The sequence below is a fragment of the Phasianus colchicus genome, chromosome 5 (genome assembly GCF_987193195.1).
Source record: "Phasianus colchicus chromosome 5, bPhaCol1.hap1.1, whole genome shotgun sequence".
NCBI classification, from domain to species: Eukaryota; Metazoa; Chordata; class Aves; order Galliformes; family Phasianidae; genus Phasianus; species Phasianus colchicus.
In genome coordinates, this window is record NC_143440.1 from 1,823,508 (window position 1) to 1,839,801 (window position 16,294).

The window sequence follows — 16,294 nt, forward strand, 5'->3', positions numbered from 1 at the left end:
AAGACCACCTTGTTATTGGCTTTGTGTTATGAGGTATCTAGAGAGTTTTGAAGACTGCATATTTGAACATCATATTGACGCTGAAGCTTCTGGCTGAAGTCCAACTCAGACTGGGGGAATGTAGCAGCTCCTAAGAGGAACTAAATTGTATTGATTAAGGCTTCCTAATCAGCAAAACTTCTAGTACAAAGTGCTACTGAATTTACTGGAGACTTAAAACTACAAAATACATGGACTTATTATCCATAATCAATTATACTAGACATAAAACTTTGAAATTCAGTAGTTACAGCTGCTTAAAATGAAACTCAGTGTATTTTTGTCTTTGATTGGGATTTCTGTTACTGAGGCTAGATTTTCAGATATCTTTAGGTTACCAGCAGCATTTGTAATACATTATTAGACACTGCATCTTTGGTGGCATTTAAATCCATCACCCTACAGTATCTAGAAGTATGGAAAAAACCTATTTTTGTGTCGATTCCTGTGCAAAAAAAATCTAATTGATTGCTCTAAGATTACTTTTGTAAAATTTTACTAAGTTACCAGTTAGATTTAAACACAGTGGATAGCTGCAGATTAAAATTTACCATTCTTACTTCTTACTGTAATGTCCTGCAGCAAATAACAGATTATGCAGGGACTCTCCCAGGAAAACCTCAGCTTCATCTCTGTGACAGCAGTGCTCAACCAAGGCTACGACCTGCTTGAGTTGGTGTTACGTATCCAGTGTGAGAGTCCTTTTAGTGTGGAGCACACAGCAAGCAAGAATCAGGGAGAGCAGGAACCAGGTAACAGTGTGCTGTTCTTACTGTTGGAGGAGCTATGGGACAAAAAGCAAAAGCAGTTACGTAAGTAACCTGTGGCCAAACTAAGCATAGAATCCTTATTTTCTGAACATGCAGTTTGCAGCTGTTTCATTCCTCCAATTTTTTATTTGTAAAGATCTTAGAGTAAGAATTAGCTGGTTCCCTGGTCCTAACTTAGTTAGGATCCTGGAACTAATTAACAACAATTATTTACATACGTTACTTGCTTATACTTTTCAGAATTAGTAGTGTTCCCATGCTTCAGGCAAGATGCATGCTGGTTTATTTAGACAAGCAGTATTTTATTCCTTGTTTACTGAAATCTTTCTTTATTTTCTGATAAAGCTTACAAGGGTATGTAGCAAAGTGACCAGGGTAAGAACAGTTTTAAGTCCATCACAGCTCAGATGTTTCTATGCATCTGTGAAGTGTTTCACAAAGTTCAGTTCCTTGGGTAGGAGTTGTTCTTTGTTGAAACATTAATCCCAGTTTATTTTTTTCAGACCAGTCAGTAGGACTTCTATACACCATGCAATAATATTTTTTTTCTTAAGCTATGTTTTGATAGACTTAGCTCCCTGATGTAAAGACATGCTTGAACAATGAGGGAAAGTAAACAGCATGGTTGCTCTGATGATTTAGCTTTCTGGCTTTTATATGGAACAAGAGGAAAGCTGGTCGGGTGTCAGCAGTCATTACATTTTGTCTGTGATGTGCTTTCCCAGCACGCTGGCACATGTGAGGCTGCTTTCTAACTGCTAAAACAGACTTTTCCAAGGAACAAATTATCTGTCTGGAGTGTAGTGTAGTGACCCTATGCAGGCAACCACAGCTGTAGCCTTCAGTGGCTTCAGGAGGATCGTGTGTCCTGGCCAGAATATAGATATAAAGACCATTTAAGCTGTAGTAGCATTATTCATCATGAAAAGCTTGGCCAAATAACAAAAATACCTCTGGTTTTGTTGCTAGACAATTTTAAGAGGATTTTTACAGTAATAAATTAGTCTTGCATGGTTACAGAACTGCAGTACATAGTTTCAGCATTTCTATGGATTTGATTCTGTGAATGTAGTGATATGGTCATTTGGGTAGGGATGTAGGGCTGGGTGCTGTGCTGAAATGCCTGATGAAGGAGGAACGCTTCTGCTTCAGTCTAACAAACCTACAGCCCAAGAATGAAGCACTGGTATTACACTGGTAATATTTAAAGGGAGGCAACACAAAATTTATTCCTTCTTACAACTACATTTTCATATATATTATTTGTTTTAAGGTATCATTTCTAAAGTAAATTTGACCAGCAGCAGTTACATCGAATTTAGAAATGAACATGAAACATGGTACCTGTGCCAATGAATCATTTAGTTACTGAAATACTTGTTTAGCTTTTTCTGGCCTCTAAAATCATTCTGTAGCTGTGCTGCTGCTGTTTGTTACGATGGCTATAGGCCGATCCTGTGGTGGTAATACGATACATCCAGAGAAAGAGGGATGTGCTCTGCCATCCAGGTCAGCTGGTTCTTTTCCCTTTGAGACAAGATAGTAGCTCTTCGTAGCAAATGAAGCCTCTCTAATCTTCAACCATTGTCCATTTACACATGAGTAAATAGGTTAAACTGTTCATAAAATGATAGAATCGTACCAAAGAGTAATACAAAGTGGCAGCAGCAAAACTGAAAAGCAGTCCATTATATTCTGCTCTGGCTAGTGCCTGCCACCATACCAAAGACGGAGTACGGTATTGGATAACGATCAGGTTAATGGACATGGGGAAATAGGGTAATTCAGAGGAGCCTTGCCTTCATTTCTCCTGCCAGAGGACAAGAGTGCTCTCGCAATGGCCCTCCAGAGCTCAGTCCAGCAATTGGCCAGGTTCCTGCAGGCGAGGGGTGATCAGTACAGCACAGGACCCTGCCCAAACAGCTGAGCAACCTGACTGTGTGATGTGTGCCTGACTGCACCATGATTGCATCTCTGCGTAAAGGAGCAGTGAGTTTCATTACATTAATAGTTTTTCTGCCTACTTCTTTGCACTCTAGAAATACGGTATCCTTTTAATCCTCCAGTCTTCAGTGCTGCAGCCCATTTGCTCCTCAGCTGAACCAGGTCTGCTCGTGATGGCCATTGGCTGAGCACTGGGACTGCCCTGCCTCTGGGACTGTCTGCCAGCACTGAGAAAAGGCTTCTGAGATGAGAGGCAACAAGTGTTCTCTGATGGCAACATTAGAGGATGTTTGCACCCAAAACAAAACGGTATCTGTCTAGAATATAAATAAGCATAAACAGGTAACAGTACTGCTCTGTCAACCAGGAATGAGTAACTGAGCTAGGCAATTTCCCAAGCCCATCATAGTCCCTTACACTCTAGAAAGCTGCTATGATCCCGTAATAATCACTGGATGTTAGCTTTCCATTTGGGTAGTTTGTCCAATATAATTCAGCCAGGACTTATGGCTCATCCTTACAATAATAGGTCACCATATGTTTCACATCTGGTCCTTCAGAAAAGCCATATTGCACACGATACCAACTATTTTAGGGTACAGTCTCCAGAGATCCTTAAGTGTGACTAGCAGTCTTGACAGTTTATCAGTTTCATTAATCAGCATTAAAACCTCATTTTACTATTAACAAGCATAATTAGTACTAGTCCAAATGACAACTAAAATAAGCAACTTCACTGGTTTTGTTTTTAGCAAGCTGATAAAGCTGGGTTGTTTCTTTGTTTGTTTGTTTTCTAAAATAAAGGCACCTAAAAAGCCAACAGCAAGTCCACCATTTTGCCACCAAAACTCATTTGTCCAAATTAAGGTAAATTCTCCAGTGATGATAGAGCAGAATTGTGTTTAGTCAGACAACAAGGTTAAGATTATGGACTTCTTCATGTTCGTATCTCTCAGAAATCAGATATCTGTAGTTTGTAATAGGAGAGGGGGCTGTGTTAGAGTTGTCTGCAGTTTCTGAATATTCACTGTTAGCTGAAGGCTTCAGTCTACAGTCAGGATCTAACTAGCTTTTATATGAGAGAGAAAAGGCAAAAATAATCCCATTTACAGACAACAGTATGCAGAGAAAATGTCTTCTCTTGCCCCAAACACCACATCCTGGGACCTGCTGGTATTTGTAGCTTGAAACACTTCGTTTTCTATAGGTTTACTATAGAGGATTGAAACTTGATACAAATTCTTTATGTGAAAAGTATTTCACATGAAGTTTTCCTGTGAGAATAAAACACAGGAGCCTCCGTTACTCACTGACTGCCTTGCACAGTTTTGTGCACATCTTTTGTTCTTAGCCTGTGTCCTAACAGCCTTTTCTCAACATACCATCCCCTAAGATATTAATAAGAGGAGAGTATGCAGAGTGCAGAACTATTTTCTAACTTTCAGTAGTCCGTATTGTGAGACAGCTCCCTGCAAGAAGTCAGCCAGGCAAGCTGTGAAAAATCTTTACAAAGAGCCAGAATGCAATAATTTGGTTCTCTTCTCCATTACTCGCCAAACGAAAATTCTCCTTGTGCTCCACACAGTGCAGTCTGGCAGCTTTTTAACATCACCAGCTTGGGGGGTGCTTTTGGAAGGACTCCCTTGTGTGCCACTGCTGAATGGGCCGGCACAGCAGGCCCTGTGCTCTTCAAGTAAAATGCTTTTTTCTTCCCTATTTAAAGAAGAGTTTCTTTCCATTACGTTTAGCGAACATTTGGGATTTCTGGACCCCAGGTGGAATATAACAGGAAGGTATATGTGCTGCCTTCAAACCTTGGGGGGATAAGGGCTAATTTCCAGGTGGCTCATTATAACAGGAAATTGTCTAAAAGTGTTGTGAAATTCTGGACATGCCTTTGCTCTGCATATGCCTGGTGGGCCCTTCTTCCAAGAGCAAAGAATTCCTTCAGTACTTACAGTCAAAATTTCCCCTTTTCTTTTTGATGGGCAGAAAGCTGTTTGATCCTTCCAGCATGAGGGTGGCTAATTTAGTATGGGTTTGGTGAGCAGCTTTGGGCACTTTGCATCACAGCGAATGACATAGACTACTTCCTTTGTAGCTGCTTCTGTGTCATAGCTACAAAGGCAGGAAAGGCATTTATTCCAATAGCTGCAGTAAGACTGGATTTATTCCCTATCTCACCTTCAGATAAATACTGGGGTACGTAGTGTGGGTCCTGACCCAGAGCCACACTGTGATGTCCTTTTCTGGGCCACTGCTGTCGGTGCAGGCTGGCTCCCTGTCAGGCTGGGATGTGGAGCAGGAGGCAGTGGAAGTGGTTTGAAAGCTGTCACTTCTGCGAGCGCCCAGAGCTGTGATGCTAATCAAGAGAAAGGCAGGAGATGGACTGGGTTCTTTACATGAGCAGGTCTCCAGGGGTTGAAATTTATTTTAAGGTTGTGCTTATTTTTAGAGCGTTTCTTGCTGTTGTTGTCAAACCTATGCTAAAACAATTACTGTTGCTGAGGGTCACCAGGAGTTCAGCCGTGCTGAAAACCTCCCAGCACTGCTCCAAGGGCCTGCATGGCCAGGCAGGGCAGCCCACACAGACACCGTCGCTTAAAGAAACAGCAGCTTCTCGCTTCCCTCTTTCTAGTTGCGAAATGAAAAGCATATTTGAGCCCTTTTACCTTGTGTCATCAAGGCACATTGCCAAAATCCAGTTCCAGGTACCCCTGCACCAGCCCTGCCATGCCCTTGCATGACCTGGCTGCTCTGTTCTTGGGCTGTTCCAGTGCAGCCCACGAGACAGGCTCTCCAATAAAGCAAGATAGAGACAAACTAAAGCCATAACAAGAACCAAACCCAAGTCTTCCAAGGTAGCCCTTCAAACACGCTCCCCCCGTGCTCAGCTGCGGGCCTCAAACCACTGCGTTTCTGTCTGGCCAAAGTGTGTGCAAAGGGACAGACTGCTGTCTGCACGCCTCTTTGGTTTAATTCTCCCATTTCCTAACTGATACACAAAATCATTTCTTAAGTGACATCATTTTTACATTTAGAAGAGTTAAGATACTGATTTTTCTGGTCAGTCCATTGGCTGCGGAATCACTAAGTGATGCAGGGCAGCTGTTCCTGCACTTTTAAAGTGTTACTGCTGAGAACTTTATACATATAAAGGCATAAATAAACCTGCACTAGGAAGACAGAGTGGTAGAAACAGTAGAGATCCTGGGCTGTCTGTTCAAGGCAAAGACAAGAACTTTCTGAAGATGTGACAGAGCACCATGGCTCTCCTCTCCACCAGCGAAGGACTCAACAATCCAAGTAAGCACTGTATTCCTTGTATTTAAACCACATTTATTCTTTTCAAGGCCATAAAAAGCAGAACATGTGGGAGGCCATATCTTCCCCCAAATGGTTTATGTTTTGGCAGTTATGCTTCAAATGAGAGTGGGACAAAAGTTGTTGCTCTGGGGAGGGAGGAAGGATTTAAACAACAAAAATTTTTAAAAACTGCCTGCTTTCACTTACCTGATGCACTTTCTGAAGCAGAGCATTGACTGCTGTAAATCTGCATGCCTTGCTGAGGAGCTGTACTGTTTCAGATGGAAAGCTACTTTACATGTTTTTGTGCATTTGTGTATGTATTTTATATATAAATGCAAAATGACATTGTTTTCACTCTGTGTGTGTGTCTATATATGCATATATATATATACATACACACCAAAATGTGAAAGAATGTGCTGATATTTTGTACCTTGACATGCATGCACAGCAGCTAAGGCACCTGGTTTCATGGGACATGTGCACACACATGCAAGGACAGTTACTTTAGAACTGTTTTTGTTGTATCCAACCAGGAGGATTTTTAATAGCAGTACTCAGGAAGCTGCAAGAGAGATTTGTTTTCAGTTTCTCAGCCATTCATGAAAAATATCTGCTCATGGATTAACTTGCTTATAAAGTCAGAGCTCTGGTTGTAAGCAATCTTCAGCACAGGCCTCTTATATGATATAGAAGAGTTGCACTTCTCACCACAAACAGATTTTATTGGGTACTGGGGAACTGCAGTGAAACAGGTGCAAGCCTGATCCTGCAGCCAGTGGAGTCAAAGTTTTTGCCACAAATCTCAAAACTGAAGATGACACCAGCTTCTGGTGGAAATAGAGGATGTTTTGTTCTGTGATCAACATGCTTATACATAATAATTAAAAGTGTGGGTACCAGACAAGCACAGCAGATTCAAAGTAATTTCTCGATGGAGAGACTGGCGCCTTCGGGAAAGGGTCAGTCTTTATTGCCTGTGATGGTGCTGTCAGCATAAATAATTATCATGAACTTCAACTTCAAGCAATCAAACTTCATTGTATTGAAGGAGCCCCATTAAATGCTTAGATTGTTCTTAATTTGATCTAGTGCGGTCAATTCCCTCGGGAAAGAGAGGCTGAAAAAAATCAATATGCCATCGCAAAGGAAGCAGAGGTGTTCTGTCTCATCTAGCAGAGGAAGGAGAACCATCTGAGGAATGGGAGCCCATCTCGTCCTGTTGAAACAAGAGTGATGTATTTTCTGGATGTGGAAGATGCTCATCAGAAGCACTGGAACCACTTGGAGCAGATGACAAGTTTTGAAGGTAACTTATCAGCTGAGATAAATCAGACTCAAAGAAGTATTTCTTCCACAGTAGCGCTCAGATAACATGTAAGCCTCCTCTCTTCCTTTCCCAGTTCTTCTTATCTAGCTTGTCTGACTGATCTGCCCTGCCAGTGCTCTCCCACTGCTTGCTGTGTGCAGCTGGCGACTGCTGGGGCAGGCACTGCTGCTTCTGTCCTTGGGGAGAGGCACAGAGCAGAGAGGCTTCAGTGCATCCTCCCTTTATTTATAGTTCTGCAAGTCACATTAAGCTGCTGGTTCCAATTTATTTGTTTTAATCTCCACTTTCTCAGCGGAGATAGTGGAATAACTGCGTGTTGAAAGGGAAAGATCCTGGCTTCATGGGCAAAACTATGAATTGCATAGAACCAGCCTTACTATTCATCATACTTAGGCCTATTTAACTGTCCTGCCTGACCTGTATAAGCTCCCCTAATTGAGCTCCATTTTCTACCTTAAGTATCTTTCACTGTGAACTTCTGCTGTAGTACTTGTTGCAGCTATGCTAGAGGACATTTTAAAAGTTGAAATAATTGGCACAGTTTTGTTTTTTAATTAAAACTGCTTTTATTTCTTCTCCATTAAATATTGCCCCCTGTCACCTTGTAGTTATTCTTTTAACGCAGTTCATACTGAAATTTTTTGCCCAACAGTTTGAAAGTAGAGCTGTAGGTGAAAAACTAACTTAAAAAAAAAGCAACCACATAACAGAGAAATATTAATAAATCCAAGGCCATTTATAAAGTAAAACTATTTTCTATTTGCAAGCTTGCCTTACCTGCCTGATTGCAGCACTGATTGCAGTGCACATTGCAAGTGTGCGTGGAACTTCTGAGTTTTCTGCCAAAAAGAAAATTCTTCTGGATTGTGTTATGGATAACCAAATTAGTTTTATGTCAGAGATATTGCAAATGGCACAAATGGAGATTATACAGAAAAATATCATATTTCTCTTTCTCATCATTGGTTGAATATTGGAAAACATTACTTTGTTCAGAGCAGGCGTAACAACCCTGCTCTTTCCAGTTGGCTTCAGCAGACAAAAGATGGCTTGCCCTTACTCCTCTATGGTAAAGAAAGACAGCAGGCTTTCACAGGACTTCAGCTTTTCCCCTAGAAGCGAGTTCAGAGTGCATCTTAAATCCACAGTGAGCAGATAGTCAGCTTTCCTTGGCCTTTTCAAAAGAGATGAACAAAACTTGTAGCCTGCTTGTAGCAAACAGCCACCTTTTTGTGTGGGAGAAGATGGCTTTTGACTGACTGACACGGCAGGTGCCGCGGGAGCCAAGACAATTCTGCATTTCAACCGATTGTTGTCACTACCAAAGCCTATTATCTAGGGTAATAAAGTTTAAGATTAAGGGGATTCTGCATGTTTGTGTTATTCCCCACAAAGCTTATCTTCTAATAGACCAGCTGCTTTATTGCACTTTGCCCACCCCTTCTCATTGTATGGAGAAGCCGCGTGCACAAATGGGAATGCACTGAGGCAGGCCTTGGCTACCAGCTGGGAATATCGTATCGCCCCCAGCCTCCATCTGGGGGTATTAAGTTACCATCAGTTGCCAGCTGGGAACATCGTGTCTTGCACCTCACCCAGCAAAGCACATCGCATTGCTCTCAGCTCCTGCTGAGGTCAGGACCAGGTTGCATTCCCACTCTTCCTCTCTGGGACTTGGGTGCTCAGCATGCAGCATTTCTTGCTCTGCTAGCCTGCAGCAAGCACACCCGCTTCCTGCTGGAGATGCAGGTATTCAGATGAAGAAGTCTTCTCATTCTTTTCTCTGGCATGTGCCCTTGGAAAAAAAAAAATGTCAAATTTCTGTAGCAGAAAGTATTCAGATGAAACTGCCAGCTGTTCATCACTCTGAGTATCTATGCTTTTCTTTCCTTCAAGTCTTAAATCTTGCATTCTCTGAAGGCCACAACATTAAGATAGTGTTGCCACAAGTCTTGTACCAAACAGGCAATCAGCTAACCTCAGGTCGGGATGCAGTGGGATACTCTGTGCATCTCCCTCACTTCCATTTTTTTTTCCTCTCTGGATATACCCAAATGCACTGTAAGAAATAGCATCTGCTAGCATAACACCCTGCATTCCTCACAGTGCCCAGGAGATGGTTAAAATAACGTTAGCATTTCACTTCCAGTCCGGAGATCTCTCAGTATTTAAAGGGGACTTAAACTGGAAGAACAGGAGCCTCCTGAAGTTCAGCAAGTACACACGCAAAGCTTTGAGCCTAGAAGGAACTTGCCTGTTGAAGCAGGTGTGGTGAACACCAGGCTGGAAGAAAATGTGGGCACTTGCGAGAGACTTCCAGCACAAGATAGGATGAAGTGAGGATGGCTGAGATGATCCAGGGCTGGAACACCTGCCCTGGGTGGAGAAGCTGCTCTTGTTGGACTTGGAGAAGAGACAGATGTGATGGAATCTAGCAGCAGCTCCCCAAGAAAACAAACAAGTGGTGCCTGGCTCTTCAAAGGGGTGCACAGTGGAAGGACAAGAACTGTCTTAAATTGAAATCTGAGAGGTTCTGAGTGGTAGAAGAAAGTCTTTTTCACCATGAAAACAGAGCAGTGGTACAAGTTACTCAGAGATGTTGTACATTTCTATTCAAGATCTAGCTGAATAGAGCAGCAGTAGGTGCCTTTGCCTTTGCATGGATAAGGCTTTCTACTGGCAGCTCCATTGCCTGCTTTTCACTTGCAACTCTGCACCCTCTCACCCTGGCTACCAGGGCCGTGCTTCCCAGCCTGCCTATGGTAGTGTTTATCACTTGTTGTCACACTCATGTTCTCATCCTACTGTGCTCATGGCAAAGCCCAGTATTGCTGTAGCTGCTTCTCATGGGCTGTGATTGCCACCAGCACGAGCATCACTCCTTTCCCACCTTTTCTACTTTTCTCGTTCGGTTGTAGCTTTAGGATTACTTTGAGAGCTCAAATAATACACAGACATGAAGCTTAACAGCCAACAAGGAGTTTGAGTGGGTGTGGATGAAAACTTTGAGGCACAAAAAGGCACTAGCTGGCCTCTGTATTGTCAGCAAATTCTGTATTATCAGCAGTAGGAGTGTCCTGAGCAGCCCTGATGGTAACATATGGGGAGGAATGCTATGGCTTGTCAGAGTCTCTGTAGTACATCTCAAGCATTCAATATCAGCTCTTCTGATACTTTATAGTTACAAAATGAAGACTAGGGATGACACGTTTGGTCTTTGGGGATAGTATTACCTTTAATTAACAGGTAAAACTACCTCTGATTTAGAAACTGCAGCATCTTTGGGATTGAGTCACAGTGTATGAATAAACTGGAGTTTCAAAACAGCTTCAGACATCACTTATTTCTGTCCCTGATTCAGACACACTCTCTTGATACTGGCTCAAGAAAACAAGCACATTACAGATCAATATACTTTAGGGAACAGGTTGGAGGAAGAGAGAAAGAGTAATGGTGAGATGATTCTCATATTTCTTTGATACCTATTAATATTGCCTTGGTCACAATCTGCAGACCTAAACTTCAGAATAAGGTAGATCTTTGCAGCAAAATGCATAACACTTGTGAGCTAGAGGCCCTGTGAGTGTCATTTATTGGGAAAAAAGGGAAGAAAGAGTGGCAGTTATGAGCCAAAGTGACTCTTCATGGTCTGGAGGACTTGGGTTCTTCTATTCTGAGACATCTGCATCAGTAATACTCTATTAAACATAGGTAATAAGGTACACCGCCCTCAAAACTTAGACTAGGTAACACTAGGTAAGGATTAATCAAATATCAACCAAATGTGAGAAGAAATCAGACAGGAAATTTTCCCTTTGGTGATTCACTTTTGGGAAAGATCTAGTCTGTCTAAGCAGAAATTGAGCTCAGAGCACACGCTGTAAATACGCTACAGGGACAACGCTGCAGCTCACACTCCTGTAAGCTGCTTTATCATAAGGCAACAGCACTTAATTTAGCTCTTAATAAAAAGTGTCAGAAGATTAAGACCAAGCTGAAAATTTCTACCGCCATCCTGGGATTTAGAGGTTATTTTGAAATCATTAATACAGCCACTATTTGAACTCTTGATCATGGAGTATTAAATTCATCCATAAGTACATAAATCATAAGACATAGGAAAGCTGGGCTACGCAGCACAGGCAGGCCTTTTAAACTTGCTTTTCTCATCTTTGCCAGCAGTTGTAATGTATTTTGTCGTCTCCTGAACTGCATAAAGGAGCAGTGCTATGGCCCTCCCTATGAAATTCATGCACTGAATTCCCAGGTGACTTATTTCCCTCCCTATGACTCCCTGGTTTAATTTGTACCACTCCTGAGCACAGAGGAGCAGGCCTGGCGTTGCCCCCTGCTCTTTGCAGCAGGCAGCTGTTTCTGAAGTACGTTTAGATGATCTGGATGGTTCTTGATACATTTGCAGTGTCCTCTAGTTGTGATACCCTGGAAAATCAAGGTGTGCTGAAAGAAGGTGAGTTACGTTTCTTGGCTCAGTGTAGTTACGTACTTCCTCATTCCACAGGGGGGTTTGGGTGCATTATGTATTCCTGCATGGGCTGTGCATTCCTGTTGGGCTGTGCATTAGGGGTGACAGGGCCATCAGGCACTCATCCCTCCTTCCTTTGCACTGGCAGCAGCAGACGAGGTGGTTCAAAAAGGCAATATCAGTTCTACTCTGAGGTTTTTGTTGACCATCAGGCTTATTTTTTGTCACGCTATGATCTTGCTTGTGTACATGGCTTTTGGATTTCTCCATCAAGATTGTATTCTGTATTTTATTATGCTGTTGTTGTCGTAGTCCATGGCTATGAGAGCAGTTCTGACTTGCACACACCACAGCAATAGGTTTAACCACCTGATCCTTGGGCTGTGGCAGTAAGGAAGACAACTTTGCTTTACTTTTTAAACGAAAATCACCCTCTAAATTCAGAAAGCTCAACTGCTTATTAAACTGTTTATTCAAAATATAGTCTATATTGGAAGTAGACAAGCTAGCACAGCAGTCAGAGAAGTCTAACAGCAAATGTTTTGTTCTGGAAGTTCTTAACAAAAAGCAGTAGATCAGACAAACGATTGTGCTGATGAGCATGTTTAGTTGATGCTTCCTTCTGACAGCTGCAGCCTTTAAGACAATGGCCATGTTTTCTTCTAGAAACAGCTCGTCAGAACAATGACCCTCACAACACAGATTCCCACAGAGAAATTCATATTTTCCATTCCACTCCAGAGAGTATTTGGATAAAACTGCCACTCTACAATATTATTCCACTGTGTCATATTCTTTTTTTTTTTTTCCTTCGCATAATATTTTTCTACCCTTCAAATAAGGATTCCTATGAAACCTCTGCTTGCCATTGCAGAAAACTGTTGTTTTGGGTTTTTTATCCAAGCATCCCTTGCCACAGCGCTGACAGCTCAGGTTACATTAGGAGATCTCTTAGGAGGTGAAGTGGACTTAGTAATGCATCCGACTTTCATTACTCAGCCAGATTGTGGAATCTATCAATTATCCCCACATTGACAGTCTAGTGAATTAATTGGCGCGTTTGACAAGGACAGCTATTACCCCGTGTTGTTCTGACAGCTGGGTTTGATATCAGAAATTTGTCAACCTTCGCCTCCATGTAAGCTGCTGGATGAACAGATCAGCCCAGGACATATCAAGATTTTTTTTTTTTTTTTTTTTTCTGTGCAATCTCAACATCTGGCGATAACCTAAGCCCTAAATAAAATCACAGACATTCATAACATCCATAAGCAAACAGCACACCAGACCCGGGCCATAAAACAATCCACTGTCCTGGCTGACAGAATGTTCAAGGAGTCAGAAAACTAATTTATTATCAGAAAAGTTAGCACCCTTCAGTAATGACTTTCCACGTGTCCTTCAGGTTCCATTCATACTTGCAGGGTGGGAGTATTTTCAGTTTCTCTGAGTTCAGAGGTGACAAGGCAGCTGATAACTTAAACTTCACCTCACTTAGGTGGCAAGCTTTGGGTGGTAGCTCGGTGTAAGTTGGAATGCCCAACTGGGATCTGTGCTGTGCTCTGATTGCTGCTGCTCCTGTCTGAGACAGCCAGCACTGACAGTTTCTAATTTTCTGTCTTCTCCATGGCTACTCACACGAGCTTCTCCCCTGCCTTTTCAGACCAGATTAGAGGATGACTCAGAACTTTAACAAAGAAAACAACATGCAGGAGTTGGCTGTGGCTCAGTGGCCTCACAGCAGTTGTCGGTCTCCATCCCTCCTTCCTTCCAAGGAACAACGTGGCCTTTCTCCAGCTCTGCCTTGGTGACTGCCATGCCCCCATCTTTCCCCTCCAGCAGGATTGCCCCTGCAGGTAAAGGCAAACAGACTCACCCTGCAGCCTAAAGTATCTCAGGTGGGAGCCCTCCGATGTGGAAATTCATTAGGCCCAAGATACAGCACTGGTCATGCTTGGAAGTTAATTTGTAAACAATTAGTGTGTGTTAAAGCTATCAGAGAGTCAGGGCTTACAGCAGCTCTATAAAACAGCAAAGAAAAAACTTCTTATTCCCAGCTCAAGCAATCAAGCAGCAGCTAATTGGGTTTTTCAAGGCCATGTGGCAAACTGCATGTGTACCAGCAAAGGGAGCCAAATACTTCTGTGCAGTATTGCAGCCCCAAAGCAAGCATCTTTTCCTTGGAATAAAATGATTTCACTTTTTAAATAATAATCTGGAGAACAGGTTGTCAGCATCTGTTATCCAGATTATCTTAAGGATGAGGTCAGACACGAATAGATGTTGATCTGGGCTCAAAAGCTGTCAAGGAACAGCTGTGTCTGACTGACAGCACCCCAAAACCCCCATTGGCAGGGCTCCAGAGGCCACTGGTCCTGTGGGTTGGAGGCCAGCACACTCAACACAGAGCTCCCCAAGCTGGCAAGAGACAAAACATCGAGCCCCAGTCTCAGCATTTTGCTTCGGAGAGCTAAGCATCTGTCTCCACTTAGATTGCAGCTAGGCAGCCTTTCTCCTGTATTTCCCTTCCTTGGGAAAGCAAAGAAGAGGAGATCACCCCTCCTTCCATCAGCCAATAGTCTGTGGGTTAACATGGCTCTTGGTGGAAGTTTAGCACAAGCCAGTATTGGAGTGCACAGCTCTAAAGATCCCGGCTAACTCTGACTATGCCAGCAGCATTTAGCAAGATTTATTGATAGGCACCTAAGGAATTAAAGCACAGTGGCTCAGAGGCAGCTGAGCAGGGGGCTGAGGTCTTGTTCCTTCCTAAGCAGTTAGGTGCTCAGCCTGTCATGCACTGCCCACCCTCCCACACTGCAGAGGCTTTAAATCTGTTTCCTGATATCCCACGCTGCTCGGGAGGCCTGAAATGAATCTAGTTTTAAATACTGCCAAAATCATGGTGTGGTGAAGTGTTACTGCCAGGAATAGCAGTTGGCTGAAAGCTTCAAAATGTTGAATGACCACATTATCATAAGATCTAGAAATTACAGGTCTTTTCAAAAGAAAGCAATGCAATTATTTATACCATACTAGTTTTGATAGCACGTGGTATAAAGACTCAGTCATTTGATGCTTGGTAAAAAGATACTTAAGAATGGCATATGACACTTTGGCAGGAAAATAGCTGTAATCAGTTCTGTTTTCTTTGACCAGGTCACATGTTGGTGGATCAGGAGCTCGTTCAATCCAGTAGACAGACACACAGCTAAAGCTGAACTTCTTCAGCAGCTACTCCAAGAAAAGTGAATGGTAAGAAGTTATGGTTATGGCATGTTCAGAAAATGAGCAGTAGGTGATCTGGCAGGCTCAGTCCTACAGATCCTTGTAGGAAAACTTTACCTCATGCCAGTCAGTTGTTCAGCTCCCCAAGACAAGGGGCTGCTTGCATCTGCAAGAATTTCCAGTGCTGAGCTGCAGGGCATTTTTCTTTCCATTGGAACAAAAACTGTGATAGTGCCTCAGCCTCCTACCATAAAAAAATGGACTGATGATTTTTGTTCTGCATTTTGTCCCCCAGAAAAATGAGAAGTGGAAAGATTGCAAGGGAAACAGGTTGCTTATTCTTTCTGCATCTCGCTGCTAACTTGGTATGAACTGCACACCAAGAGCTGGAAATGGCCCATGGGCAAAACATATCAGAATCTCCTGCAGGTATAATATGGCAAGTTTGGTGACATCGCCTTTGAATTAAGTGGTAATTTTAAAGATAACCAAATCAACAAGCAGAGAATGTTACAAAAATTAAAAGCAGTTTGATGGTGAAATGTTTAAATTTTGGAGGCGCTACGTTAAATTACGCAGCCATACATCAAATGAATTTTCAAGTCAGAGTGACCTTTGCTTAATGCAAATTGAAATAATCCTAGTTTATGAAATATTTGTTGGTGTGAAAAAAACAACATATGATACACTTAGATTTTGCCTTCTAAAATACTTATTATAGTATATTAAACAATACAGCCCGGTAAGCATTCATTAGCTGCAAAAGAAGCACAGGGATGTGTGCATTTATTGCAACAAACCAAAGTGTTAAATTACCTGAGCTAGAACAGCAGTAGTAGATTTCTTTCAGAAAAAAAAGGCTGCTCAAATAGACACAGGCTGTAAGATTACCTTTAAAATGTTTTACTGTGGACCTAAAATAGCTACCCAGCTTTAAAAAAAAAAAAAAAGGAAAAAAAAAAAGAGAAGGGGAAGGAAAAAAAAAAAGAGGGTGAGAAAGAGAACATAATTTCAAAACCCTTAGCTTATTTTTAATTTATAGTCCTTGGAAAAAAAATAAGTGGATAGCCCAATCATTTATATGCCTGGGCAAAAGCAATACATCTATATAAAAGTACAGTGATATATTTCTGTTGCTAGTTTAATGTGCTGCTCTGTGCCCTGCGTGTTCTGATTCATTGGAGAGCAGCAATC

At 42.2% G+C, this 16,294-nt stretch overlaps 1 protein-coding gene across 10 annotated transcripts in view; it reads left to right on the top strand.

The window, feature by feature from the left end:
• Window positions 1-15,127, top strand: part of MPPED2 (metallophosphoesterase domain containing 2) — a 194,172-nt gene extending 179,045 nt beyond the window's left edge. For 7 of the 10 annotated variants that reach the window (XM_090140130.1, XM_090140134.1, XM_090140131.1 and 4 more), the window contains 6 exons: window positions 622-791; window positions 2,627-2,798; window positions 2,876-3,062; window positions 3,558-7,371; window positions 13,539-13,731; window positions 15,032-15,127. The gene's annotated coding sequence lies outside the window, so the exon portion shown is untranslated. Of the gene's footprint in view, window positions 1-621; window positions 792-2,626; window positions 2,799-2,848; window positions 3,063-3,557; window positions 7,372-13,538; window positions 13,732-15,031 lie in introns of all 10 variants that reach the window. The other 3 variants (XM_090140132.1, XM_090140133.1, XM_090140135.1) reach the window with 3 other exon arrangements.
• Window positions 15,128-16,294: the final 1,167 nt, after the last annotated feature.